The sequence below is a fragment of the Aquarana catesbeiana genome, linkage group LG05, assembly GCF_042186555.1.
Source record: "Aquarana catesbeiana isolate 2022-GZ linkage group LG05, ASM4218655v1, whole genome shotgun sequence".
NCBI lineage: Eukaryota > Metazoa > Chordata > Amphibia > Anura > Ranidae > Aquarana > Aquarana catesbeiana.
In genome coordinates, this window is record NC_133328.1 from 238346873 (window position 1) to 238374603 (window position 27731).

General features: G+C 43.4%; 1 protein-coding gene across 1 annotated transcript in view; it reads left to right on the forward strand.

Moving 5' to 3' along the window:
• Nucleotides 1-27731, forward strand: part of LOC141144695 (maternal DNA replication licensing factor mcm6-like) — a 359926-nt gene that overhangs the window by 50155 nt on the left and 282040 nt on the right.

A 27731-nucleotide genomic window follows, 5' to 3' on the forward strand; every position in this document is an offset into this window, starting at 1 on the left:
CGTGGATAATCTGCCTCTCTCACAAGATCTAGTGCTCCAATCCACCAACCGTTACAATTGGGGGCTTTGCATTGGGAGAAAATTTCATGTCTTGTCATTGACTCTCCATCCACTCCTTTTGATCCTAGGCCTTCCTTGGCTTCAGAAGCACAATCCTGCAATTGACTGGCGAACAGGAAATATTCTGGCTTGGTCCAATCGGTGTAAAAAGAACTGCATCCAGGACCCTGTTCGACTTCCACTTTGTTATAAGGACTTTTGTGATGTGTTTTCTAAAGGGATTGCTGACACTTTACCTCCTCATCGCAGTTATGATTGTCCTATTGACCTCTTGCCTGACACTACACCTCCTCGAGGGAGAGTCTTTCCACTGTCTGAGCCAGAGAATCTTGCCTTGCAAGAATACATCCGGGAAAACCTAGCTAAGGGTTTCATCCGTCCTCCACTTCTCCCGCAGGAGCAGGATGCTTCTTTGTCCCAAAGAAGGATGGGGAACTGAGACTTTGTGTTGATTACAGAGGTCTAAATAAAATAACTGTTCCCAATCGGTATCCTCTTCTTCTCTTTTACAGAATTGTTCTCTCAAATCCGGGGAGCCAAAATCTTCTCCAAACTGGACTTAAGGGGAGCCTATAATCTGGTGCGCATCCGTGCAGGCGACGAGTGGAAGACCGCCTTTAACACCAAGGATGGTCATTACGAATGTCTTGTCGTGCCTTTTGGTCTCAGAAATGCACCAGCTGTCTTTCAGAACTTTATGAATGACATTTTCCGTGACATGTTGGGTCGCTTCATGCTTGTATATTTAGACGATATTTTGATATATTCTCCCAATCTTGAAACGCATCAGAAGCATGTCTGCTCGGTATTGGCCCGATTTAAAGACTCCTTTTTTGTAAAGCCTGAAAAATGTTCATTCCATGTTAAACAAGTACCTTTCCTAGGCTATCTAATTTCTGACACAGGCCTCACCATGGATTCAGCCAAGATTCAAGCCATTTTAGACTGGACACCACCTTCAGACCTGAAGGCAGTTCAGCGCTTCCTGGGCTTTGCAAATTTCTATCAAATTCATTAAGAACTTTGCCACCATTGCACATCCCATCACCTCTCTCACCAGGAAGACTCCGACTACCTTTTAAATGGACTACTGAAGCCCAGGCAGCCTTCACTCAGTTAAAGAAAGCCTTTACCTCTGCACCAATCCTACGCCATCTTGTTCCTGAGCTACCTTTTTATTGTGGAGGTAGATGCATCTGAAGAAGGGGTGGGGGCGCTTTTGTCACAAAAGGATCCAGTAAATGCTGCCATCCACCCCTGTGCCTTCTTGTCTCGTAAATATTCCCCAGCAGAGTGCAATTATGATATAGGCAACAGAGAACTTCTAGCCATAAAGCTTGCTTTGGAGGAACGGAGACATTGGCTGGAGGGAGCTCGCTATCCATTCATAGTTCTGACTGACCACAAAAACCTTGAATATATCTGTTCTGCTAAAAGACTGAACTCACGTCAAGCCAGGTGGTCATTGTGGTCATTGTTCTTCTCCAGATTTGACTTCACAATTTCATATTTACCAGGGCCAAAAAACATTAAGGCTGACGCCTTGTCTCGCAGCTTTTTATCAGAGTCTCCTCCTCCGCTTCCTCCACAACCCATTATCTTTAAGGATAGGATTTTGGCTTTCACCCAGACTGACATCTCTGAGGCCTTGTTACCTGTGCAGGCTGAAGCCCCTCCCTCCACTCCCCCTGGTATGCTTTTTGTGCCCCTGGCTCTTCTTTGCAGGTATTGCAGCAGGTACATGCATCAAAACCTTCAGCACATCCGGGGTTTAGACAAACTTTTGAGATTATCTCTCGCAACCTCTGGTGGCCATCGATTGGGCAGGATGTGTTAGCCTTCGTCCAGGCCTGTGACGTTTGTGCCAGAAGCAAGAGCAGTACCTCTAAGCCGCCCGGTCTCCTACGTCCTCTATCAATACCTACCTGTCCCTGGACCCATTTATCTGAGGACTTTATCACTGACTTGCCTCCGTCCCAGGGATGTTCCACGATCTGGGTGGTGGTAGACCAGTTCAGTAAAATGGCCCACTTTGTTCTGCTTCTGAAACTTCCATCTGCTAAAGAACTGGCATCTTTATTCATTAAACATGTTTTCAGGGTCTATGGGGCACCAATTAACATTGTCTCAGACCGTGGCTCTCAGTTTATAGCCCAGTTTTGGAAGGCCCTTTGCTCTCAGCTAGGGATTAAGTTATCATACTCTTCAGCATATCGTCCTGAGACAAACGGCCAAACAAAGGACTAATCCGACTCTAGAGAAGATGGTACGTTGTCTGATGGCCAATGATGAGGTGGAGTGGGTCAATGTCCTGCCATGGGCAGAGTTTCCCTTTAATAATTGTGCCAGCACATCCACAGGGACCTCTCCTGTGTTTACGGGTTGCACCCTCGTGTGTGTGTGTGTGTGTGTGTGTGTGTGTGTGCTCCTTTTGATCTTCAGCCCTCTGATGTGCCAGAGGCAAACACCACAATTGAAAATTTCTCCAAAATCTGGTCCGATGTTGATCATGCTATTTCTCACTCTGTGCAGGCTTTTAAGAAAATGGCTGACAAGAGGTGCTCAAAGGCACCAGGATATAAGGTTGGTGACAAAGTGTGGCTATCATCTAGGAATCTGTCCCTGCATGTTCCATCTAAAAAACTTGGCCCAAAATTCATCGGGCCCTATGAAATTTCAGAGATTGTTAATCCTGTATCCTATAGATTAAAACTCCCCCCCATCCATGCGCATTCGAAACGTCTTTCATGTTTCATTGTTGAAACCTGTTCATTCCAGCCTCCAAGTAAATGAACCAGAACCTGTGGATGTGTTGGCCAGTCAGGAATATGAAGTGACATTTATTCTTGATTCCAGACGAGTGCGCAATGCCTTACAATATCTCGTTCATTGGAAAGGTTTCGGCCCAGAGGACCGATCTTGGGTCCAAGCTCGTGATCTTCATGCTGACCGACTTAAGAAGTTCCATTTTCATTATCCAAGTAAGCCTGGGGGTGCAGGAGCAACCCCTCGAAAGAGGGGGTACTGTCAGTACTAGGATCCCTTTAGGACCCAGCACAACTCACCTGACACAGCCTTTGCCTGGGAAACAGTGATTGGCCAGCTCACCTTTAAATCACTTGTATCAGCATTCAATCAGTGCTCGTGCTAGAGTTTACCTTGTGTTTGATCCAGCTGATATCTGCTCTGTGTATTTTTCGTGTATGACCCGGCTCATTTGACCCTGCTTGCTTGCTTCTGATTCGGTACCGTTTGGACTCTGATCTCCCTGTGTATGACCCAGCTTGCCTAGGCTACGCTTTGCCTGATTCTACTGTAGTACCTTCATCTGCAAACATTAGAAAAAATTGAGAGAGCCTGAAGCCAATTAAATAGACTTAGTAACAACAGGCTTTTTTTTCAGTCAAAATATTCCCCTTTCCAAATTTTTTTTCTTTGACACCCATAGGTAAATGAAAACCTAACTGGGAAAGTATACAAGGCATCACTTCTTTTCCATACAAATCTGACCTGCATGAAGAGGAGTTAGTAATTGGAACAGATGAATCTGAACAATAAAGCATTGTTTGATCCAGGCTATGACCAACATTAGCAGCATTGATTGAATGCAAAGGTTGTGCAGGGGCATCAATAGCAGACCAAACTAAAGCTGCAAGATCAGAAATACCAGTGTTAGAAGCCGAGGAATCTGCAGGCACAGAAATACTAGCAATAATATTCAAAGAGGAAGACAAATCGGTTAACAAATATAAAGTTTGAGACCCACCTCTCAAAGGAACTTGAGTTTCAGCTGGTGTAAACTGATGCTGCTTATAAAATAGGCATATTTCCCCTCTTTTTCCTTTACATTTTAGTTTTAGACCTCCTCTGTAACTCTAAACGTGTAACCTTTCCTATGGAGATTTTTAAGTATTGAAGTTTGGCACCATTCCACGAGTGTCACATGACCTTAAAAAAATAAAAAATCCTCCTGAAAAGCGCCGCAAAAATGTCTGGCGCTTTAGTGGCGTTTCACTGTGAAAAGGGGTCTTGGGTATACTCACTTTTGTTGTCATCAGTTTAGACATTGTTGTGCTGAGTTATTTTGAGGGGACAGCAACATATATCTAAATTGGATTATGGCAGTCCCCTGATGAAGTCATGTGATGACGTAACGCGTAGGGAGTGGCCGGAAGTGGATTAGATACCAAAAGTGATGTGAGAACGGCGGTCAAATGCCACACTGTTTTAAAGTTCAATTTTAAAGCTTTTTTACTTGTTATTGATGTAAGGGTCCAACTTGTTATACATAATAAAACTAGCTTTTGTTTTCTGACATACTACACTATTGGAGGTCCCTTTTTTTTTTTTTTTTTTTTTTTTTTTTCTCGCCCCCTGTTCTTTGGGCGTGTGAGATCATATGAAGATGTAGATCTAGAATAACCACATAGATACAACATATGCTGGAACGGAGGACCCCCTGGTGGTAGCTGTCAGAATAGCGGAAAGAATCCTTTAATAGAGATACATGCTGATGATCCAAAGAATTGAGGTGAGAGTTCTGTGAGCTCGTTTTCTGGATTGTGTATATATCTCTCACTTATAAGGATTTGCAGATAACCGAGTCCCTTTTTATGAGGGCATTTTGAAAAAAACGTTAATTAGAAAGATGCCTGTTTAGAAGAGGATTTTCTAACACTACATGGACTTCTTTATCATTATTAGCATTTCATTAGGATTACTATTTATTCCAAGTGTCCATAGATTAATTTTTTTTCATTTATTCATCACTTTTTGGACTTTATAAAACCTTATGATTTTATTTACTTTGCTTTGTGTGATGTGAACACTACTAGATCCTGCTGCAGACAGATTTCATTGCACCTTAACTGCACTCTATTGCACTTTAATTGTTCACCACAATTTTGCGGTGGGTTTTTTTTTTTTTTTTTTTATATATTTGCGTATGGTATTTCCTTTTTTACTTTATCAGTTATTTTTGAACACACCACAGTAGCATGAAGGCTTTTTATTCAATTATCTTAGATATGGTGTTGCAACAGTGTACATGCTCACGGCATGTTTATCTAACAATGTGCATGTGAGACAGGAATTCCCTCCATGTTCCCCGGACTTAACACCCCTCAAATTCTATCTGTGGGCAACACTAAAGGATGTGGTGTACCCAGGGCAGCCATCAGAAAATGTGGGGCACCTTATACAGCTTTAGGACTGGGCCCCCCTGAGCCTGACCACCAACATTCCCCAGGGTCCCGCCCACTGCCCGTCCCACCAAATCTGCCCACTAGCCATCCCACCAAGTCCATCAGTGCCTCAACCCCCCTCACACCTGTACGCTCTCCACCCCCCTCACATTTGTATGTATGACATGCATGTACACACACAGGCATGTATACATGCATGAGGCATATACACAGCCCCCCCGCACAACAGCCCTTACTTGTAAGGTGGTCCTAGTCCCAGCTCTTGTTTCCACATGCAGAGGGGTGCACATGCAGGAAATGGCCAGAGGTGGCAGCAAAGAGCCCGATGTCAGCTCATGACAGAGCAGGAGCCTGCTGACTCACACACATACAGGAGCTCCTCTGCACCCACCCCTGCCGTCTCACATCCCTGCCAGTCGGCCGGGCCCATCCAGACACTGGGGCCCCTTTCAAGTGTATGGTCTGTACCCCCCTGATAGCGGTCCTGGGTGTACTATCAAAAACCATCCACACTGACTGCACTATGGGAAGAAATTGAAACCTCATGCAGAGAAATCCCTGTGGACACTGTAGTCAGTGTGTGTGTGTGTGTGTGTGTGTATATGTGTATATATATTTCTCATTTTGCCCCTCTGTATATATAATTTATTTGAGAAGTGATCAATTCTGATCTGATGTACTCCTTTTCTTGAGGCCCTAAAATGCCATGGCAGTACATGTACCTTCCAAATTACCCTCTTTTGGAAAGTAGGTAGTCCAAGGTATTTACTAAGAGGCATGATTAATTTCCTGAAGGGGTGCGTGTGTGTTATCATTTAAACACACACTGAATAGGCATACTTAAAGAGGGAGTCCACCCAAACCGCAAAAAAAAAAATATATTAAAAGCCAGCAGCTACAAATACTGCAGCTGCTGACTTTTAATACATGGCCACTTACCTGTCCCAGGGTCCAGCGATGTCGGCAGGTGACGCCGAGAACCCGCTCGGTTCTCGGCAGCTGCCGCCGCCATCCTAGGTGAGGGAAGCGGGAAGTGAAGTGTTGCGGCTTCACTTCCCGGTTCCCTACTGCGCATGCGCGAGTCGCGCTGCGCATCGTGAGTGGTCCCCGCTATCTCCTGGGAGCTGTGTATTTCCCAGGAGACAGCGCGGTGGGGACAGGAAGAGGCATAGACTCCCATGGGAGTCTATGCCGGAAGTGGGTGCAAATACCTGTCTTAGACAGGTATCTGCACCCAATCCCCCCTGAAAGGTGCCAAATGTGACACCGGAGGGGGGGAGGGTTCCGAAAAGCGGAAGTTCCATTTTTGTTTGGAACTCCGCTTTAACTACATCCCAAAAAACATTCTGCTATGTCTCTGGAGTATGGAGATACCACATGTGAAAGACTGAAAAAATGTTTGGTTGATTTGTGTGATACACAGAATACATTGCCCTGTACATAATCGCTCCAATGTACTGTAATGGTCAATTCTGTACGAGTGGTTCAGGAAGATAGTTTAGCCAGTTGCCGACCGCCGCACGACGATGTACGTCGGCAGAATGGCACGGCAGGGAAAAGGACTTACAGGTACGTCCTTGCCTGCCCGCGGGTGGGGGGTCCGATCGGACCCCCCCGGTGCCTGCCGCGGTCGGCAAATCCTCCCCAGCGATCGGTGGTGAGGGGGAGGCCATCCATTTGTGGCCCCCCCCTCGCGATCGCTCCTGGCCGATCAAATCATTTCCCTGCCTCTGTATTGTACAGAGGCAGAGGAAATTATGTCATCTCTCCTCGGCTCGGCATTTTCCGTTCCGGCGCCGAGGAGAGAAGACTGTAATGTGAGTGCACAACACACACACACACACACACACACACACACACACACACACACACACACACACACACACACACACACACACACACACACACACTAGAACATGCCAGGCATACATTACACCCCCGATTTCCCCCCCCCCCCCCTTTACACTGACACCAAGCAGTTTTTTGTTTTTTTCTGATTACTGCATGGTGTCAGTTTGTGAGTGTGTTAGGGCAGTTAGGGTTAGCCCCCTTTAGGTCTGGGGTACCCCCCTAATAAAGTTTTAGCCCCTTGATCACCCCCCGTCGCCAGTGTCGCTAAGCGATCATTTTTCTGATCGTTGTATTAGTGTCGCTGGTAACACTAGTTAGGGAGGTAAATATTTAGGTTCGCCGCCAGCGTTTTATAGCGTCAGGGACCCCAATATACTACCTAATAAATGTTTTAACCCCTTGATTGCCCCCTAGTTAACCCTTTCACCACTGATCACCGTATAACTGTTACAGGTGACGCTGGTTAGTTCGTTTATTTTTTATAGTGTTAGGGCACCCGCCGTTGCCTAATAAAGGTTTAGCCCCCTGATTGCCCGGCGGTGATATGGGTCGCCCCAGGCAGCGTCAGATTAGCGCCAGTACCGCTAACACCCACGCATGCAGCATACACCTCCCTTAGTGGTATAGTATCTGATCGGATCAATATCTGATCCGATCAGATCTGTACTAGCGTCCACAGCAGTTTAGGGTTCCCAAAAACGCATGGTTAGCGGGATCAGCCCAGATACCTGCTAGCACCTGCGTTTTGCCACTCCGCCGGCCCAGCCCACCCAAGTGCAGTATCGATCGATCACTGTCACTTACAAAACACTAAACGCATAACTGCAGCGTTTGCAGAGTCAGGCCTGATCCCTGCGATCGCTAACAGTTTTTTTGGTAGCGTTTTGGTGAACTGGCAAGCACCAGCCCCAAGCAGCGTCAGGTTAGCGCCAGTACCGCTAACACCCATGCACGCACCGTACACCTCCCTTAGTGGTGTAGTATCTGAACGGATCAATATCTGATCCGATCAGATCTATACTAGCGTCCCCAGCAGTTTAGGGTTCCCAAAAACGCAGTGTTAGCGGGATCAGCCCAGATACCTGCTAGCACCTGCGTTTTGCCCCTCCGCCCAGCCCACCCAAGTGCAGTATTGATCGATCACTGTCACTTACAAAACACTAAACACATAACTGCAGCGTTCGCAGAGTCAGGCCTGATCCCTGCGATCGCTAACAGTTTTTTTGGTAGCATTTTGGTGAACTGGCAAGCACCAGCGGCCTAGTACACCCCGGTCGTAGTCAAACCAGCACGTCAGTGACACTTGGTGACGTGGCGAGTCCCATAAGTGCAGTTCAAGCTGGTGAGGTGGCAAGCACAAGTAGTTTCCCGCTGCCACCAAGAAGACACACAGGCCCGTCGTGCCCATAGCGCCCTTCCTGCAGCATTCGCCAATCCTAATTGGGAACCCACCACTTCTGCAGCGCCCGTACTTTCCCCATTCACATCCCCAACCAAATGCAGTCGGCTGCATGAGAGGAATTTTCTTTGTCCTCCCGAGTACCCCTACCCAACTAACCCCCCCAAAAAAGATGTTGTGTCTGCAGCAAGCGCGGATATAGGCGTGACACCCGCTATTATTTTCCCTCCTGTCCTGACAATCCTGGTCTTTGCATTGGTGAATGTTTTGAATGCTACCATGCACTAGTTGAGTATTAGCGTAGGGTACAGCATTGCACAGACTAGGCACACTTTCACAGGGTCTCCCAAGATGCCATCGCATTTTGAGACCCGAACCTGGAATTGGTTACAGTTATAAAAGTTAGTTACAAAAAAGTGTAAAAAAAAAAATGGTGTAAAAAAAAGACATAAAAATGGTTAACAACAAAACACAGTAAAACGGTAAAGTATAAAAAATTGCATACCTGAAAAGCAAACACGATAAAATATATATATATATATATATATATATATATATATATATATATATATATATATATATATATATATATAATATAAAAATAAATGTTTTATCGTGTTTGCTTTTCAGGTATGCAATTTTTTATACTTTACCGTTTTACTGTGTTTTATTGTTAACCATTTTTATGTCTTCAGGTACGCCATTCACGACTTTGAGTGGTTATACCAGAATGATGCCTGCAGGTTTAGGTATCATCTTGGTATCATTCTTTTCAGCCAGCGGTCGGCTTTCATGTAAAAGCAATCCTAGTAGCTAATTGGCCTCTAGACTGCTTTTACAAGCAGTGGGAGGGAATGCCCCCCCCACCGTCTTCCGTGTTTTTCTCTGGCTCTCCTGTCTCAACAGGGAACCTGAGAATGCAGCCGGTGATTCAGCCAGCTGACCATAGAGCTGATCAGAGACCAGAGTGGCTCCAAACATCTCTATGGTCTAAGAAACCGGAAGCTACGAGCATTTCATGACTTAGATTTCGCCGGATGTAAACAGCGCCATTGGGAAAGCATTTTATCACACCGTGAAAGTGGAAACTCCTGCGCTGTCGGGGGTGCGCAGCACTGATCCAAAGCAGGACAAATGAGAAAAAAGTGGGGGAAGATGGTAGTTGCGCTGTGATGAAGGGGGGGGGGGGAAGCTACAAAGATGACTAAAGTGGCAAAGTGAACTAAAAAAGAAACGGGCCAATGCATGAATGGATCCTACATGCTAAAAGAACATGGTGAGGGTGCAGTGCAACGTAGCTGATCAACATGACTATAATGTTGCGGGCAGACAAAGCCTAATATATAAAAGGTAATTGTGAAACAGTGACTGCTTGAATATAGCAAAGCAAAAATGCATATACTGACACAAATGGGATAAATAATGACACAATGCAAAAAAATATATAATGCAAGAAAAATACATGTGGGCTAGTGCCCCATTAGCAAAAACGTGCCAAATCCTGGTGGACTACAAGTGACAAATCCCTAGGACAAACATGAATAATAGTTCTATCATCCAGTCCAAAAACAAAAACTCATGATGAGAAACACAAAACAATTCCAATCGTGAAGGGAAGGGGGATCTTCACTGAGGACACCTCCGTGTTTGCAAGCCGCTTACCTTACAGCTGTAAGGTGTACAGCCTGTGTTGCAAATGACCCGCAGGTGTAGACGTTCCGTGTATAAGGTAGTGACAATGATGAACATGCCAAGCAAAATATAAAAAGTATACAGCATGTAAAATAACTCTGCGACAACCACAGTGGAGGGGGGGGGGCAAGACACACACGGGGGGAGGTTGCACTCACTTTCATGAAGTGAGTGTGGGCATCAATCCACGAGCGCCGAGCTCGTATGCCTCCAGGGGTATCACCAATCTGGAATCTGTCCCCGTGCCTGGAAACTGGAATATGTCCCCGTGCCTCTCTCCTCAGTGTTCGTCAGGTAGGTGATTGGTGATACCCCTGGAGGCATACGAGCTCGGCGCTCGTGGATTGATGCCCACACTCGCTTCATGAAAGTGAGTGCAACCTCCCCTCGTGTGTGTCTTGCCCCCCCCCCTCCACTGTGGTTGTCGCAGAGTTATTTTACATGCTGTATACTTTTTATTTTTTTATATTTTGCTTGGCATGTTCATCATTGTCACTACCTTATACACGGAACGTCTACACCTGCGGGTCATTTGCAACACAGGCTGTACACCTTACAGCTGTAAGGTAAGCGGCTTGCATACACGGAGGTGTCCTCACTGAAGATCCCCCTTCCCTTCACGATTGGAATTGTTTTGTGTTTCTCATCACGAGTTTTTGTTTTTGGACTGGATGATAGAACTATTATTCATGTTTGTCCTAGGGATTTGTCACTTGTAGTCCACCAGGATTTGGCACGTTTTTGCTAATGGGGCACTAGCCCACATGTATTTTTCTTGCATTATATATTTTTTTGCATTGTGTCATTATTTACCCTATTTGTGTCAGTATATGCATTTTTGCTTTGCTATATTTAAGCAGTCACTGTTTCACAATTACCTTTTATATATTAGGCTTTGCCTGCCCGCAACATTATAGTCATGTTGATCAGCTACGTTGCACTGCACTGCATCCTCACCATGTTCTTTTAGCATGTAGGATCCATTCATGCATTGGCCCGTTTCTTTTTTAGTTCACTTTGCCACTTTAGTCATCTTTGTAGCCCCCCCCCCCCCCCCCCCCCTTCATTTTATCACACCGATCTTGGTGTGGTCAGATGCTTTGAGGGCAGAGGAGAGATCTAAGGTCTAATGTCTAATAGACCCCAATTTTTTCAAAAAAGAGTACCTGTCACTACCTATTGCTATCATAGGGGATATTTACATTCCCTGAGATAACAATAAAAATGATTAAAAAAATAAATAAAAAAAAAAAAAAAAAATGAAAGGAACCGTTTAAAAATAAGCTAAAAAAGCAAAAAAAACTTTTTGTTTTTGACAGCAGTTCACGTTGCTATTGAGTCATTTTTTTAATTCTATCTGTTCACTTTATGTTTTCCATATATTTGTGTTACTGCAAATTTAGAGGTCTTTGCTACTTCAATTTTCTTGCATTTTTTCCAAAGTAATTTGGGATCTATAGGGAGTAATCACCCCTTGTTTTTTATCACTACCCCACGGTGATTTGATCCTGCTAACATTGGTTACCAGCTTATACAGGATCTTTCTAGTGTCTTATTGTCACGTTCTTGCACAGATTGCCCCCACTATCACTTTCACACTACACATTTTGATTAATGTTTAGTTATTAGTCCATACACGATTGATTTTGTGTTCCATTAAATACACTTTATTGGGCTGTTGTCCTTTCAGATATTCATTCTGTCAGGCTTTGCCCAATAACGCACATGTAATGTTTAGCGTCACACTTATTCACTTTAAACCATTGTCACAATTAGTCTGATTGTTGTGTTGGCTGCTCTTTTTATTTTTGTTTTGGTTGGCGCATTATTATTTTTGTTTTTTAGTTAAAATACATTCTGTTGCTTCTCCTGAGTACAGGGATACCACATGTGAGACTTTTTGGGAGCCTAGCCGCGTACGGGACCCCGAAAACCAAGCATCGCCTTCAGGCTTTCTAAGGGTGTAAATTTTTGATTTCACTCTTCACTGCCTATCACAGTTTCGGAGGCAATGGAATGCCCAGGTGGCACACCCCCCCCCCCCCCAATGACCCTATTTTGGAAAGTAGACACCCCAAGCTATTTGCTGAAAGGTATCGTGAGTATTTTGCAAACCTCACTTTTTGTCACAAAGTTTTGAAAATTGAAAAAAGAAAAAAAGTTTTTTTCTTGACTTTCTTAATTTTCAAAAACAAATGAGAGCTGCAAAATACTCACCATGCCTCTCAGCAAATAGCTTGGGGTGTCTACTTTCCAAAATGGGGTCATTTGGGGGGGGGGGGGGGTTTGTGCCACCTGGGCATTCCATGGCCTCTGAAACTGTGATAGGCAGTGAAGAGTGAAATCAAAAATTTACACCCTTAGAAATCCTGAAGGTAGAGATTGGTTTTCGGGGCCCCGTACGCGGCTAGGCTCCCAAAAAGTCCCACACGTGGTATCCCCATACTCAGGAGAAGCAGCTAAATGTATTTTGGGGTGCAATTCCACATATGCCCATGGCCTGTGTGAGCAATATATCATTTAGTGACAACTTTGTGAAAAAAAAAAAAATTGTCACTTTCCCGCAACTTGTGTCAAAATATAAAATATTCCATGGACTCAACATGCCTCTCAGCAAATAGCTTGGGGTGTCTACTTTCCAAAATGGGGTCATTTGGGGGGGGGGGGTTGTGCCATCTGGGCATTTTATGGCCTTCAAAACTGTGATAGGTAGTGAGGAGTGAAATCAAAAATGTACGCCCTTAGAAATCCTGAAGGCGGTGATTGGTTTTCGGGGCCCCATACGCGGCTAGGCTCCCAAAAAGTCCCACACATGTGGTATCCCCATACTCAGGAGAAGCAGCTGAATGTATTTTGGGGGGCAATTCCATATATGCCCATGGCCTGTGTGAGCAATATATCATTAAGTGACAACTTTTTGTAAAAAAATTTTTTTTTTTTGTCATTATTCAATCACTTGGGACAAAAAAAATAATATTCAATGAGCTCAACATGCCTCTCAGCAATTTCCTTGGGGTGTCTACTTTCCAAAATGGGGTCATTTGGGGGGGGGGTTGTACTGCCCTGCCATTTTAGCACCTCAAATTACATAGGCAGTCATAAACTAAAAGCTGTGTAAATTCCAGAAAATGTACCCTAGCTTGTAGACGCTATAACTTTTGCGCAAACCAATAAATATACACTTATTGACATTTTTTTTTTACCAAAGACATGTGGCCGAATACATTTTGGCCTAAATGTATGACTAAAATTGAGTTTATTGGATTTTTTTTATAACAAAAAGTAGAAAATATAATTTTTTTTTCAAAATTTTCGGTCTTTCTCCATTTTTATAGCGCAAAAAATAAAAAACGGCAGAGGTGATCAAATACCATCAAAAGAAAGCTCTATTTGTGGGAAGAAAAGGACGCAAATTACGTTTGGGTACAGCATTGCATGACCGTGCAATTAGCAGTTAAAGCGACGCAGTGCCAAATTGTAAAAAGTGCTCTGGTCAGGAAGGGGGTAAATCCTTCCGGGGCTGAAGTGGTTAGAGTAGGGATGAGCCGAACACCCCCCTGTTCGGTTAGCACCAGAATAGGGATGAGCTTCGAGTTCGAGTCAAACTCATGTTCAACTCTAACATCGGCTATTCGGCAGTTCGCCGAACAGCTAACAATTTGGGGTGTTCGCGGCAAATTCGAAAAGCCATGGAACGCCCTTTAAAAGTCTATGGGAGAAATCAAAAGTGCTAATTTTAAAGTCTTATATGCATGGTATTGTCATAAAAAGTGTTTGGGAACCTGGGTCCTGCCCCAGTGGACATGTATCAATGCAAAAAAAAGTTTTTAAAAAAGGCCGTGTTTTCGGGAGCAGTGATTTTTTTTTTTTTTTTTTTTTCCTTCTTTTGAAATGTCATTTTGTTGTCAGACTGTTCTAAACAGGGGAAACATGCGCCCCTTCACAGGCATACTATAGACACCCCCCCAGGTATGAAATTTAAAGGAATATTACACTTTTCACTTTAAGCATTATTAAAATCACTGCTCCCACAAAAACGGCCTTTTTTTTTTAAACTTTTTTTTTTTGCATTGATACATGTCCCCTGGGGAAGGACCCAGGTCCCCAAACACTTTTTATGACAATACCATGCATATAAGCCTTTTAAAATTAGCTTTTGATTTCTCCCATAGACTTTTAAAGGGTGTTCCGCTGCTTTAAAATTTGCCGCGACCCCTCCAAATTGTTCGCTGTTCGGCGAACTGGCGAACAGCCGATGTTCGAGTCGAACATGAGTTCGACTCGAACTCGAAGCTCATCCCTAGTTTAGAGTATCATCCCCTATAGCAGTCCCCATTCCTAGAAGCCAAGCAAGCCTAACCTACTGGTGATGAACAGGAAAACTGTTGCTCGCTGCACTGGTCTGGTGACAATCATGAACCCTGATTCTAGATGCACTGGTCTAATGACACTGACGGAAGTAGTGGTAGTCCAGACACTAGCTGGCTGCACTATATTAGGGCTTATTCACATTTGAGTTTTGGGGCACAGTAAAATCTTGTGGTTAAGCTGGGGTTATACTGCCCTTCAAGCAACTACTCCCTTTATCTGCAGAGACAGTGACTTTGGGTGTACACCTGCTGTAGCTGCAATGCTTTGTAGCTGTGGCAGGAATTATACCCCCACTGACTGTGACCCATTTAAGTGAAAGGGGGGGTGCATGTGGCAGGTTTGTAGGGATGTAAGAAGGTGGTGAGGCGGCAACAGCCATGCCTGCCAAATGCTCACTGAAGAGTAAATCAAATCTTTATTCTTCATAGAGAATTGTACATGTCAACAATTCCTTATGGGGTCACTGGGACAGGTGTGGCAGTGATCAGGGACACTGACTGGAAGCACTGGTCTGGTGACATTGGACTGCTGTGGCATGGTTATCAGAGACCATAGCTGAATGAAAGCCGTTGTTTACTAGTGTGACTGTGAAGACTGCATGTTATTGGTCGTAGTGATCACATGGTACAGGGCCAATCACATTGACCCTGGACCCAGATCTGTGATCCCCTGTGTCCGGGGAGCACAGCAATCACAGATCAAGCTACTGCGTGGCAGCACGTCCTCTCAGATCAATGCTTGTCCTGCCTGTATAGCATGTTCCTCTGGAATGTACCAGGCCATGTGTCCTTTTAAATTTGGAGTACCTTGCATGGGGGAACCCCTTGGCAAAGCACCTTGTCTACATGCTAAGGATAAAGGCTCTTACCACCAACCCCCCCCCCCCCCCCAACCCTGGCCCAGTGGTTAAGGCATGCCTCCCAGCAGTCCCAGATTCTGCGGGACTGCCCCGGATTTTGACATGTCCCACAGTCCTGCTCAGCTAAGCATGATCCTACATCAGCTCCACTGCTTTGCTCACTCTTTTCCTGCACAGCAGACAAGCTGTGCAAGAAAACGCAACCGTTTTTGCTCTATCATTTTTGCCATAATTCACCATGTGTTGCCCCTTCAGTCTCATCTGCTTCTGGTTTTTAACAAACTTTTTTTTTTTTTTTTTTGTCTCGCTATCCCTGCAGGGTTATATCTAATTACGCTCCTTCCAGCTCCCCGATCTCCCACAAAAATAAACAGCCTCAATCCATCCATCTATCCATCCATTATGACCCTGCATCCACATCTGTGTGCCAATATCCCAACACCTCCTGTCATTTAAAATTTTGGGTGCTAGCATCCATTCCCTGACATGCTGATTCTTCGCTATGTGACAGGTTCTGGATCTCTCTGCTCCCGCTGCATCTACACACTCCTCCCTGGCAATCTAACCCCCCTCCTCTCCCATACAGCTCATCTATTCTCCTCCAGTCTTCTTTCTCTGCTCCCCACCATCCAGGACAAGCCACACATTATCTGCTTTTCTCCTCTCCTTCCCCACCACTGATAGTTCCAGTTCCACTACTTACCTTGTTCCCAGCACTTCTACCTCACCAGCAGCAACTCTGATCCTGATGTACATCTCCCCTTCCCAGTTATCAGCAAGTACCAACCTGACCCACCAGACCTACCCTTTTCTCTTCACTAGATGTCTGCTCCCTTTCCTCAGCAGCAGGCACTCTGGTTCAGTCACTGTGACTTACATGCCCTCTTTCCCTAACATTAGTTCCTGCTGTACTTCTCCATTCTCCAGATACTTCACCCGGTCCACAGCACTATAATCAAGCCCCCAGAATCTCCCTTTTATCTGCCTGCATTCCAGCACCATGCTGTTTGTACCCACAGCACCGCTGCATGCCCCAGCTGTCTGCATCTTTAATCAGTACAATTCGGTCCCTATCTAATAGTTCATATGCTGGAGCACACCTCTCAACTCTCCTACTTAATCCTTCCCACCCACTCTGATGTAAAGAGGGGCTCTTGATGTAAGTGGGAGTGTCTGATGTAAGGAGGGAATCTAATGTAAAAGGGGACTCCAGATGTGAAGGGAAGACCCTGATGTCAGAATGGACTCAAAATAAGAACTACCGATATAAAGGGGGACTACTGGTGTTAGAGGGACTCTGATGGGAAAATGAGAATCCTGATGTAAAGAGGTGAAGGGGGCCCTTTATTTAAAGGACCATTGATGATGTAAGCGAGGCTCCTGATGTTTTAAATAGGTGGTTCCTGATTTAAAAGGGCCATTGTTGATGTGAAGGGGAATTCTGATGTAAAGGCGGACTACTGATGCCAAAAAGGGAGCTTCTGATATAAGGGGGGGGGGGACTCCTGATGTAAAGGGACTATGATGTGAAAGGCAGACACCTGATGGTTGGCTCTTGATGTAAGAGAGGAACTAAGATGTGAGCGATGGGGTGTAGGGGCTTTGCTCTAATGTCAAGAAAGGGACAAATGGCATGAAAAGGACTCTGACTGTATCTGAGTGTATACGTGACAGGGATTTATTTTTTATTTTTTTAGGGTTATATCCGAGAGCCTCATGACACAAATGTATGAAATATTTTGTTAGTACAAGAATTGCAGACTGTATAGTGTATATACTGTGTGTAGGATTAAAATCTTTTTAATCATGTACCTTCAAGCCACCTCAGTATTCAGCACATTTTAGCTGCGCCCACTTTTGCCACAGTGTGTGATGCATGTATTGGGTGTCTCCATCCCTAGGTGTCCCTCATTCTCAAGTTCCAAAGTTGGGAGGTATGGTTAAGAAATAGGAAGATTCCTACTGCTACAGTTCTCCCCAACCTTAATTGCTGGTGTGACTGTAGCCTAAGGGTCTGCGAGAAGGGGGCTTATTGGAAGGAATGGGAAACTGAGGTTAGTAAAAGCAACATACTGTAAACAAATTACACAGGCACATAGTTTACCCCTTCCCCATACTTGCCAACAAAAATCACAAAAATGTCCCGCTGTCTTATTGTCCCAGCAAGAATCCTGAAAATTGGCTTCTGTCCCGTGTCTGTCATATCCCCCCCCCCCCCCCCACCTCCTCCAGGAAGTACTGCAGATTGGTCAATGGTGAGAGGGGGCATGGCCAGCTGAGACCATTAGCATTTAGCAGCGCTGAATGACACACATGTAACAAGCTGCCGCTCCGCTGCCATGGGACAGAACTCAGCTAGACAGGCAGCAAGCTGCTGTGCCGTGTATATTGTCTATTCTTCAGTGAATGAAGGGGCAGGCGGGGCTGTGAGCTCCACTGCTGCTCTGATCCTGCCCTATGCCATACTGCCTGTATGTTGAGGATGCCGCTGGGTAGGAACTACTGACTGTGGGAGCGGTAGAAGACTGTATTCAGAGCCTACGAATGGTGAGCGGAACTCGGTTGGCTTATATGTTGCCTTCTCCCCATAGACTGTTCCTAAACCCTGACCTGGCTGTGGTGTTGCTCTAAAAGCAAGGGCCACAGTGGCCCTGGCACATATGTCAACACTGATGCTTTTAGTCATGGCTCACTATATCTGAGGGTTTTCTTTGTCACGGAAGCCAATTCATTCGAATGGGCTGCCATGCCTGCTTTTCTCACAGCAACAAAGTACATACGACATTTTTAAAAATGCAGTGTCCTTGAAATTGCATGTGATTTCCCTGTGAAATCCGCAAAATGCACTGTGTTTTTAGATGCATGGGCCTCTGTACGCTGCCCTGCAACCTACGGGTCTCTGTACACTGCCCTGCAATCTGCGGGCCTCTGTACACTGCATTTTTTTTTTTCTCTCCCCCTTTTTCTCTCTCTCCCCCTCCCTCCATCTCAGACTCTAACACCCCCTTTAAACCACACCCATTTTTTTCTCCCCACCTATGCCATGCCTACAAATAATTGCCCTGCCCTTAAATAAAATGAGACCCCATCTACAGACAAAAACCAAAAAATGTCCAGCGCTCTGAATATCACACTGACAAACAGACATATAGCAGCAGTCCAAAAATAAGAGTTGAGAGATTTAATAAATGTATATAATAAAAACAATTGGTAAATAATGTATAAAATAGTCCTATGTAAATAGCACTATATTGCACTTGAATAAAAAGTATATAACAGCCAGAAAGTCCAATCAGCAACAGGCAGACTAAAACGGGAGATCCATCCAAAAAAAAAAACCTAACCCCAGGCTGTAAACAGATTGGAGGGGGTTGGAGGGGAGATGGAAGCCCCAGCCCACAGACCCAGGAGACTCACACTTCGAACAATGGCTATAGGATCCAGAGGGGAAGGCTTACCAGTTCCAGGGGACAGTTCTGTCGATGTAACATGAGGACAGGCAGTGAATCCACTGGGAGGGAAGTCTGAGGCTCCGTGCCGAGGGGCGATGACGTCAGCCCAGCTGGAGGAAGAGGGCGCGGCTTCACACAGGGGAACCGCCGGAGAATCAGCTGATAGCGCTAAGCAGCTGAAATGCCGGTCTGTGTCCCCTCTGAGTAAAAAGCCTCAGTGAGAGGCAGTGTCACTTAGTAAAGCCAGTAGAAATGTAATAAAGCTATCAGGGAGTGACATGATAGACAGGGGAGCCGCCAGAGGGTGAGCAGGAGACGTGGAACAAATAACTTGCTGGTCTGTGTCCCCTCTGAGTGGAAAAAGCCTCAGGGAAGAGTGGTGTCACTCAGGAAGTCCAGTGGTAAACATGGGCCACCAGCCAGAAATAGATGGAGCCAGCATTTTGGTTGGAAAGCACTGTTGTAAACCGTGTGAAGCTCCCAAGGGTGGGTGGATGGATGGGTATTCACCGTGGCATGGTACTGAGTGGGACCTCTGTCAAAGGTTGCCTTGATGACGTGTTTTGCGCTTTTTCATAGTCAAGGATAGAGGCAACTTGCAAGGTTTAAATACAAAATATTAAAGTGGGGAAAAAGGGGAGGGGGGGGACAATGGGAAGGGAGGCAATTGAAGGTCAGAATTAAAGGCGGGAGTAATTAACCCATTGCGAGAACAGGGGTGGGGAGGAGGATTCTATCTCCAGTCCAAAACCCCTGTTGCTCAAGACACAATGGCAAACATGACATAATAAAACATACATTGGTATTTACATCAATTAAACAAGAACAACTCTACACAAAACTGCATGTCTCCAGTTCCTCATTTAACCCCTTGGGGGCAAGTGAGTCGAACACATATCCAAAATACCTCACATTTGCAAAGTAAAGAAAATCTTTCTTTACTGGTCAGTGTGCCTTTGGGAATAGTTTCAATCACGTAAACTTCTAAAAGTCTAATGTCCTTGTTGTGGAAGCGTAGAAAGTGTCGGGGGACACTATGTTCATCGCTCCCCTTGGAAATAAGTCTACGGTGGTCGCCCACCCTGGCCCGTAGGGCCCTGATTGTCCGACCCAGGTAGAAAAGCCCACAAGGACACTGTAAAACATAGACTACAAAGTCTGTCGAGCAAGTGATAAATTGCCTGATCTCATATGTTTTGCCTAAATTAGTCGTGATGATGTTGGTGCCATGGGCAATAAATTGGCATGTGAGGCATCCCCTTTTCTTCCACTGAAAAATCTCCTTTCGGTCATCAAAATATGACCTAATGTCAAGTGGAGATTTAGATGTTTGGTTACTTTACTGGGTGCTAATAGGTTCTTGCGGAATGTCACATGTGGAAATGGAGTTTATTATTCACCTAAACCCCAGAGGACACGTTATGATAGACACACACAAGATCAATATGGGGTTCCAGTATATAACAGCTACCAACCACTTGCAGACAATAGTGATCGATATTCTGATGAGTCTTTTTTAGGGAAGAACCGGGATGGATTTACCCGCGAAGGAAGAAATCCAGGAAGAGGGGAAGAAGATCCGGACGAAGGTTACAGCAGAAAAAGAAGGCGGGAAGATTAGGTGAAGGAATCTTCAATTTGAGTGGCAAGGACTTATCAAGGGAAGAGATCTCAATACTTGATAAGGGGATAAAGTTTGCACCTAAAAAGGGTCTTAATAAATTTGATACATATGTAGGAGTGCAGAAGTTCATTAGGAAGCTTAATATTAAAAAGTATTTTGCTTTAAATCCGGTAGAAAAAACAGCTATTAATGAGAAATTTACGGGGTTGAGAAATAATTCTGTCTTCAACCCTTTTGTGGCTAATAATAAGTATGTGGACCTTTTTAAAAAATTGGTCAACACAGAACTTGAACAGCTGCCTATTAAAAAAGTGCATGAACATAGGAATTTCAAAAAGGGACTGGAGTCGTTGGAAAAAAGAACAGATATTGTCATCAGACCGGCGGACAAGGGGGGGGTATCGTGGTACTCTCATTACAGCAATACAAGGATGAGATGAATAGGATATTGAATGATGAGAGCACATACCAAGCATTAAGTACTGATCCCTCTAGGGATTTCAGGAAGGAACTAGATTTGATTATAAAATACGGGGTGGATAATGAATTCCTTAATAATCAAGAAGCTAAATACTTAATTCCCACAGTTAGTAGGATCCCAGTAATATATTATCTTCCCAAAATTCATAAAGATAGTGTGAACCCACCAGGACGGCCCATTGTGAGTGGGATTGAGTCCCTCACTTCTAGATTGGGGGAGTACATTGACCTTCATCTACAACCCCTAGTAAAGAAAACACGTGCTTATTTGAAGGATACTAAGCATACCCTTCAATTGTTGGATGAATACGTCACGGATGGCAATATAATAATGGCTACGGGTGATGTAGCTTCATTATATACCAACATTAATCATGAAGGGGCCTTGGAAGCCGTGGAATGGGCCTTAAGTAAGGAAGAAGATTTTGATAGGGGCCTATGCGGGTTCATTTTAAAGTGTTTAAATTTTTGTTTACACCATAACTTTTTTTGGTATGATAATAGGTTCTTCCTACAAATAAGGGGTGTGGCCATGGGCGCGAAATTCGCCCCGAGTGTAGCAAACTTGTACATGGCCAAATGGGAAGAGGAGTCAGTGCAAATTGAGCAATATGGAGACTTACTACTGTACAGAAGATTTATAGATGATCTTTTGATCATATGGAAGGGGAGTGCAGAATCACTAACGGAATTGTTGGAGTCTATGAATAATAACGATCGAGGTATCTCTCTGACTTGGGAGATTAGTAGGGACCGCATACACTTTCTTGACTTAGAGATTGTGACCACAACCCATGGTGTTATTACGAGGTCTTTTTTTAAAACTACTGATCGCAACTCCTACATTCCTACTACTAGTTGCCATCACAAACCGTGGCTTAGCAATATCCCCAGAGGACAGTTCACAAGAATGAGGAGAAACTGTACGCAAGATGATGACTTTGATTCCCAAGCGGATAGATTAAAAAAGATGTTTCTGGATAAAGGTTACAAGGAAGAATTTTTAGAAAAAGAGAAAAGTTTGGTGAAGAATTATAAGAGGGATGATTTACTGAAAGATAAAGATATTACTGTGGATGATGATGAATATGATGGAACTTGTATAGTTTTGGATTATTGTCTACAAAGTAAGGACGTAGAGAAGATTTTAAAAAAGTACTGGAATGTACTCAAACAGGACTGTCATTTAAGAGAATTGATACCTGACAGTCCTAAGATTGTTTATAAAAGAGCACCCTGTCTACGTGACCGATTAGTACACAATGTAGTAGAACCTCCCCTACCAAAACCGAAGATGTTCTGGGATTTAAAGGGCTTTTTTGGATGTGGGAGATGTTATAGTTGTATCAGAGTACCATCTAACACTAAGAGAGTTAAAGAATTCCATAACCCCCGTAATGGACAAATATACAAGATAGATGATTTTGTTTCTTGTGACACCATTGGAGTGGTATATGTAATCCAGTGCCCTTGCAATTTGTTCTATGTTGGCCGTACTATTAGGGCTTTAAAAGACCGTATGGAGGAGCACGTTAGGAACATACGGAATGGATCTGATAGCCATTTTTTATACGTACATTTTAAGAATGTGCATAATCAGAGCACGCAGGGTATGAGTTTTTGGGGATTGGAGGCCCCAAAACGTAATTGGAGAGGCTCTAACTATACCAGGGACATTAGCAAACGCGAGTCATGGTGGATATACCAACTTGGCTCCTTGTCGCCTGGTGGGTTGAACAAGGAATTTGATCTTGCATGTTTTCTAAGTAATTTTTGATATTTTTTACTGTATTTACACACCATGCGATTTTATACATCTAGTTGCAAGTTGTGCGATCGATGGTCACACACGAACTTGACCTTAGACTTTTCGGCTCCTTTTCGTTTGTTTTTAATCAATTATTGATGTTTTATATTATATTTCACACCATGCGATTAAATATTATTTAGTCGCATGTTGTGCGATTGTGGGGCATGTATAAACCTGACCTAGGTTTTAAAATTAGTTTTTAATGTTGATTTATATTCATATACCATGCGATTATGGCATTCAACTCGCAAATCATGCGATTAAAGGGCGTTTATCAGCTTGCCATAAAACCCAATTTTTTTTTTTTGTTTGTTTGCCCTAAAACCCAATTTTATTTTAAAGAATTTTTATTGCTTTTATTATGATGATACGGGTAGTTGTTTCCCAGTATATATTCTTATGGAGTTTATCTAAAGGGTAGGTTATACATTTATACATTTAATCACCATGTCTGCACTATGCCTGCATATTATTTATTAATCATCATTACAGTCATTTCCATGTTTACTAGTATTTACTTAGTTTGAGGGTATGTTTTCTAAGTAATTTTTGAGATTTTTTACTGTATCTACACACCATGCGATTTTATACACCTAGTTGTAAGTTGTGCGATCGATGGTCACACACGAACTTGACCTTAGACTTAATCAAATCAGCTCCTTTTAGTTTGTTTTTAATTAATTATTGATGTTTTATATTATATTTCACACCATGCGATTAAATATTATTTGGTCGCATGTTGTGCGATTGTGGGGCATGTATAAACCTGACCTAGGTTTTAAAATTAGTTTTCTATGTTGATCTATATTCATATACCATGCGATTATGACATTCAACTCGCAGATCATGCGATTAAAGGGCGTTTATCAGCTTGCCCTAAAACCCAATTTTATTTTATTAAAGATTTTTTTATTGTTTTTATTATGATGATACGGGTAGTTGTTTCCCAGCATATATTCTTATGGAGTTTATCTAAAGGGTAGGTTATACATTTAATCACCATGTCTGCACTATGCCTGCATATTAATTATTAATCATCATTACAGTCATTTCCATGTTTACTAGTATTTATTTAGTTTGAGGGTATGCTGAGCGGTGTGAGTTTCCGATCCCTTCCTAGCTCCGTCCTGGGTATTTTTATTACAGGATATTTTTATTACAGGATATAGTTATATTTGGAATTCGTATAGATGCATTATTTTTGTGCTGTGAGTATTCAAAGCGGAGCCCATTGTATATATGTCTGCGGTCCCACGTAAAATGGCCACTGTTAATGGCTTTAAATTCACTAGGAGGAGTGGAGCCCAGCATATTAATGTCCGCGGTCTTACGCAAAATGGCCGCCGGTAGGGTATTTAAACTGTAGAGCGCCCGTCCAATCATATCCCCCTGATGAAGACACGTGACTCCCTGTGTCGAAGACGCGTAGGGGAGGGGCCAGGACGGAGCGATCAGCACAGAGCTGGGTTGTGGAGCTCTCACACCCCGCAGCACGCCGCACAGCCGTTTTTTCCTATGTTATGTTTGGTGCACATGAGCACCTTATAAATGTGAGTACCCCATGTGGGGATTGGATGTGATTTTAATAAAAGTATCCTACGGTATTATACTATATTAGCCTTTTTCTTTTATATGGTCTGATGTGAGTGGAGCCATAAAGAATCTAGTGTGGGAATCAGCTGTACCTAATACTGAGCCCAGGGGTGGCTCCAAAAGCGTGTATTGACACAATTAAAACCTGTGTCACACGCTCCAAGGTGAGCGCAATCACATTGGGGGTCACCAAGGCACTTCACAGCATGTTTTTCTTTGGGCACGTTTGATTCAAAACCGGAACTTTTTCTTTGAACCATCACCATTACACTGACTTTTATTTGAACTTGGTCACTTTATGTTACTGGATTGGAAGATTCTTTCACGGATGTGATTTGAACACTTTTATTAGGGCGATTATAGTTTCAATTCGCCCATGCATGTGATTGATTTACTCTGTTTGTGCTTTACGAATATATATATTGTTTTATTTTTTTTTTTTTTTTTTTTTTTTTTTTTCATTTTAATCACAGTGGATCTACATATGTGTAACATTTTTTAGCATATACACCTTATTAGGAATGATTATATTTTAATCACTGTGGATTGTATATTTATCTTATTACGTTTTTCTATGCACATTGCATTTTGTGTTTTATTGCACTAGTTATTTGTTAGTGTGTTTGTTCATAGGATTCACACAGCAGGTGATCTTAGTAAGTGATCAGAGCTTTAGGATTCACACAGCAGGTGATCTTAGTAAGTGATCAGAGCTTTAGGCTCTATTTGATTTGCACTCTTTATTATCTATGATTTGTACTTAGATTTACAGTTATTCAGTTACACCCCTAGGCGCGGCGCATTTTTTTCATATATCATTTATCGCACGGTCATGAATACGTGATCTGCGCCTGCAGCCGGGTAGCTGTTTGGTTGAATTTCCATTAAGGCACTGGATAATTGTGGCTCGCAGGATTTTTTTCCATAATTCTGCCTTTGGGAATAGTTTCAATCACGTAAACTTCTAAAAGTCTAATGTCCTTGTTGTGGAAGCGTAGAAAGTGTCGGGGGACACTATGTTCATCGCTCCCCTTGGAAATAAGTCTACGGTGGTCGCCCACCCTGGCCCGTAGGGCCCTGATTGTCCGACCCAGGTAGAAAAGCCCACAAGGACACTGTAAAACATAGATTACAAAGTCTGTCGAGCAAGTGATAAATTGCCTGATCTCATATGTTTTGCCTAAATTAGTCGTGATGATGTTGGTGCCATGGGCAATAAATTGGCATGTGAGGCATCCCCTTTTCTTCCACTGAAAAATCTCCTTTCGGTCATCAAAATATGACCTAATGTCAAGTGGAGATTTAGATGTTTGGTTACTTTACTGGGTGCTAATAGGTTCTTGCGGAATGTCGCATGTGGAACATCAGGTAAAACCAGAGCTAGACGTTGGTCCAATAGTAAAATATTGTAGTGTTTCTTAATGATTCTGGATATAGATTTAAAACTCTCGTTAAAAGTGGAAATAAATCTAACTGTCTGGTTAGTTCCTACATCTTCTTTAGGGGCCTTCACCTTAGGAAGAGGGTTCATGTGGGACAAAAAAGCATCATTGATAAGATCACATGGGTAACCCTTCTCTTGGAATTTCATTTTCACCGTGGCCCCTTGTCCGACATAATCTATTCTGGAGCAATTACGTCTCAATCTATTGAATTGGCCACTTGGGATGTTACATTTCCATGAAGGGTGATGGCAGCTTCTGAAATGAAGGTAGAAGTTGCCACTAGTTGGCTTGACATGGTTTTTTTGTAAAAATCCTATGTTGATCGTGAGCCAATACAAGATCCAGGAATACGAGTTTGTGGGGGTCTATGACATGGGTAAAAGACAACCCCAGAGGATTGGCATTACAATTGGCCACAAAGGAGGAAAACAGATCTGGGCTCCCACTCCAAATGAGCACAATGTCCTCGATGTACCGCCCAAAATAGACTATGTGCTCAGCAAATGGGTTGTTGGCCCAGATACTGCGCTCCTCCCAGTAGCCCATGGTAAGGTTAGCATAAACCGGAGCAGAATTAGCAGTTCCTCTACGTTGCAAATAGAAACAATCACAAAAAGTAAAATAGTTATGTCTGAGACAAAATTCCCTTGCCTGAACCAAAAATTGTGATTGCAGGGAATTAAAGTCTCCACTTTTCATCAAAAAATGTTGAACAGCTCTCAACCCAACCTCGTGTGGTATTGAGGTATAAAGGGAAGACACATCAAGGGATGCCCACCAATAGCCCTCTTCCCATTTATAATTTTGCAAGGCTTTGATGACTTCATTGGAATCCTTAATATACGACGGTAGTTGGCACACAAGGGGCTGTAGACAGAAGTCAATATAGATTGACAAGCCATTAGTAAAGCTGTTGGTACTAGCCACAATGGGTCTACCAGGGGGATCAATCCATGATTTGTGGATCTTCGGGAGGTGGTAAAAGTATGGGGTACTACACTCAGATGGTAAAAGAAATTGTCTCTATTAGTGAGTACTCCATTATGCCAAGCCTCCTGTACCAATGACCTTAGTTCCAGCTGAAAATCTGGTAAGGGGTCAGACTGTAGTTTCAAATATGTATCAGTATCTGCTAACAGCCGACTTGCCTCCTTGATATAGTCCGTTCAATTCTGTACCACCAAACTACCTCCCTTATCAGCCTGCCTAATGGTGATGTTAGTATTGGCTATTATAGAGGGGAGGGAGCTCAATAGCAACCCAAGTGGGACTTTAAATGAGGCGCATGTGATATGCACCTCCATCCCTGTAACATACAATACTTAAAAATGGGGGTTGGTGGGACTTTGAGGTATAAGGCATGATGGAACGTTATTTGAAGGGATCACATGTTTATTGATATAAAAATATAGTACATATATAGGTCATGGGATTGCGCATAGGTACAAAATATAGCATAAATAAAAGACATAATGATCATATCAACTTGGAAACTCATGACAATATGACAGTGCATATATCTAACATGGTACATCAAGGATGCGACATAGTGTCAACTAATACATACATGACAATAATAGTGATCAATGAGCAATTCCCATGGATATATATAGTTAGTAATGGTGGTGGAAGCAACAAAGTGCATGAAATGACAAATTACCAATAAATAGGGGCATAAATTGTATAAAACTTGGTTGGTTGCTGGTAGAGATGTGTGTCGGCATCCTAAATTGTCCGACGCGTTTCGTGTTTGCACACTCATCAGGGGCAGATGCTCTCAAGTATCTAAAGGAAATAGGATGTTTAATCTAATATGATATTAGTGATAGTGAAAACAAGGGCAGAGAAAGCCCAACCTATGCACTCACATATGTAGATTGGTGTTTGAAGA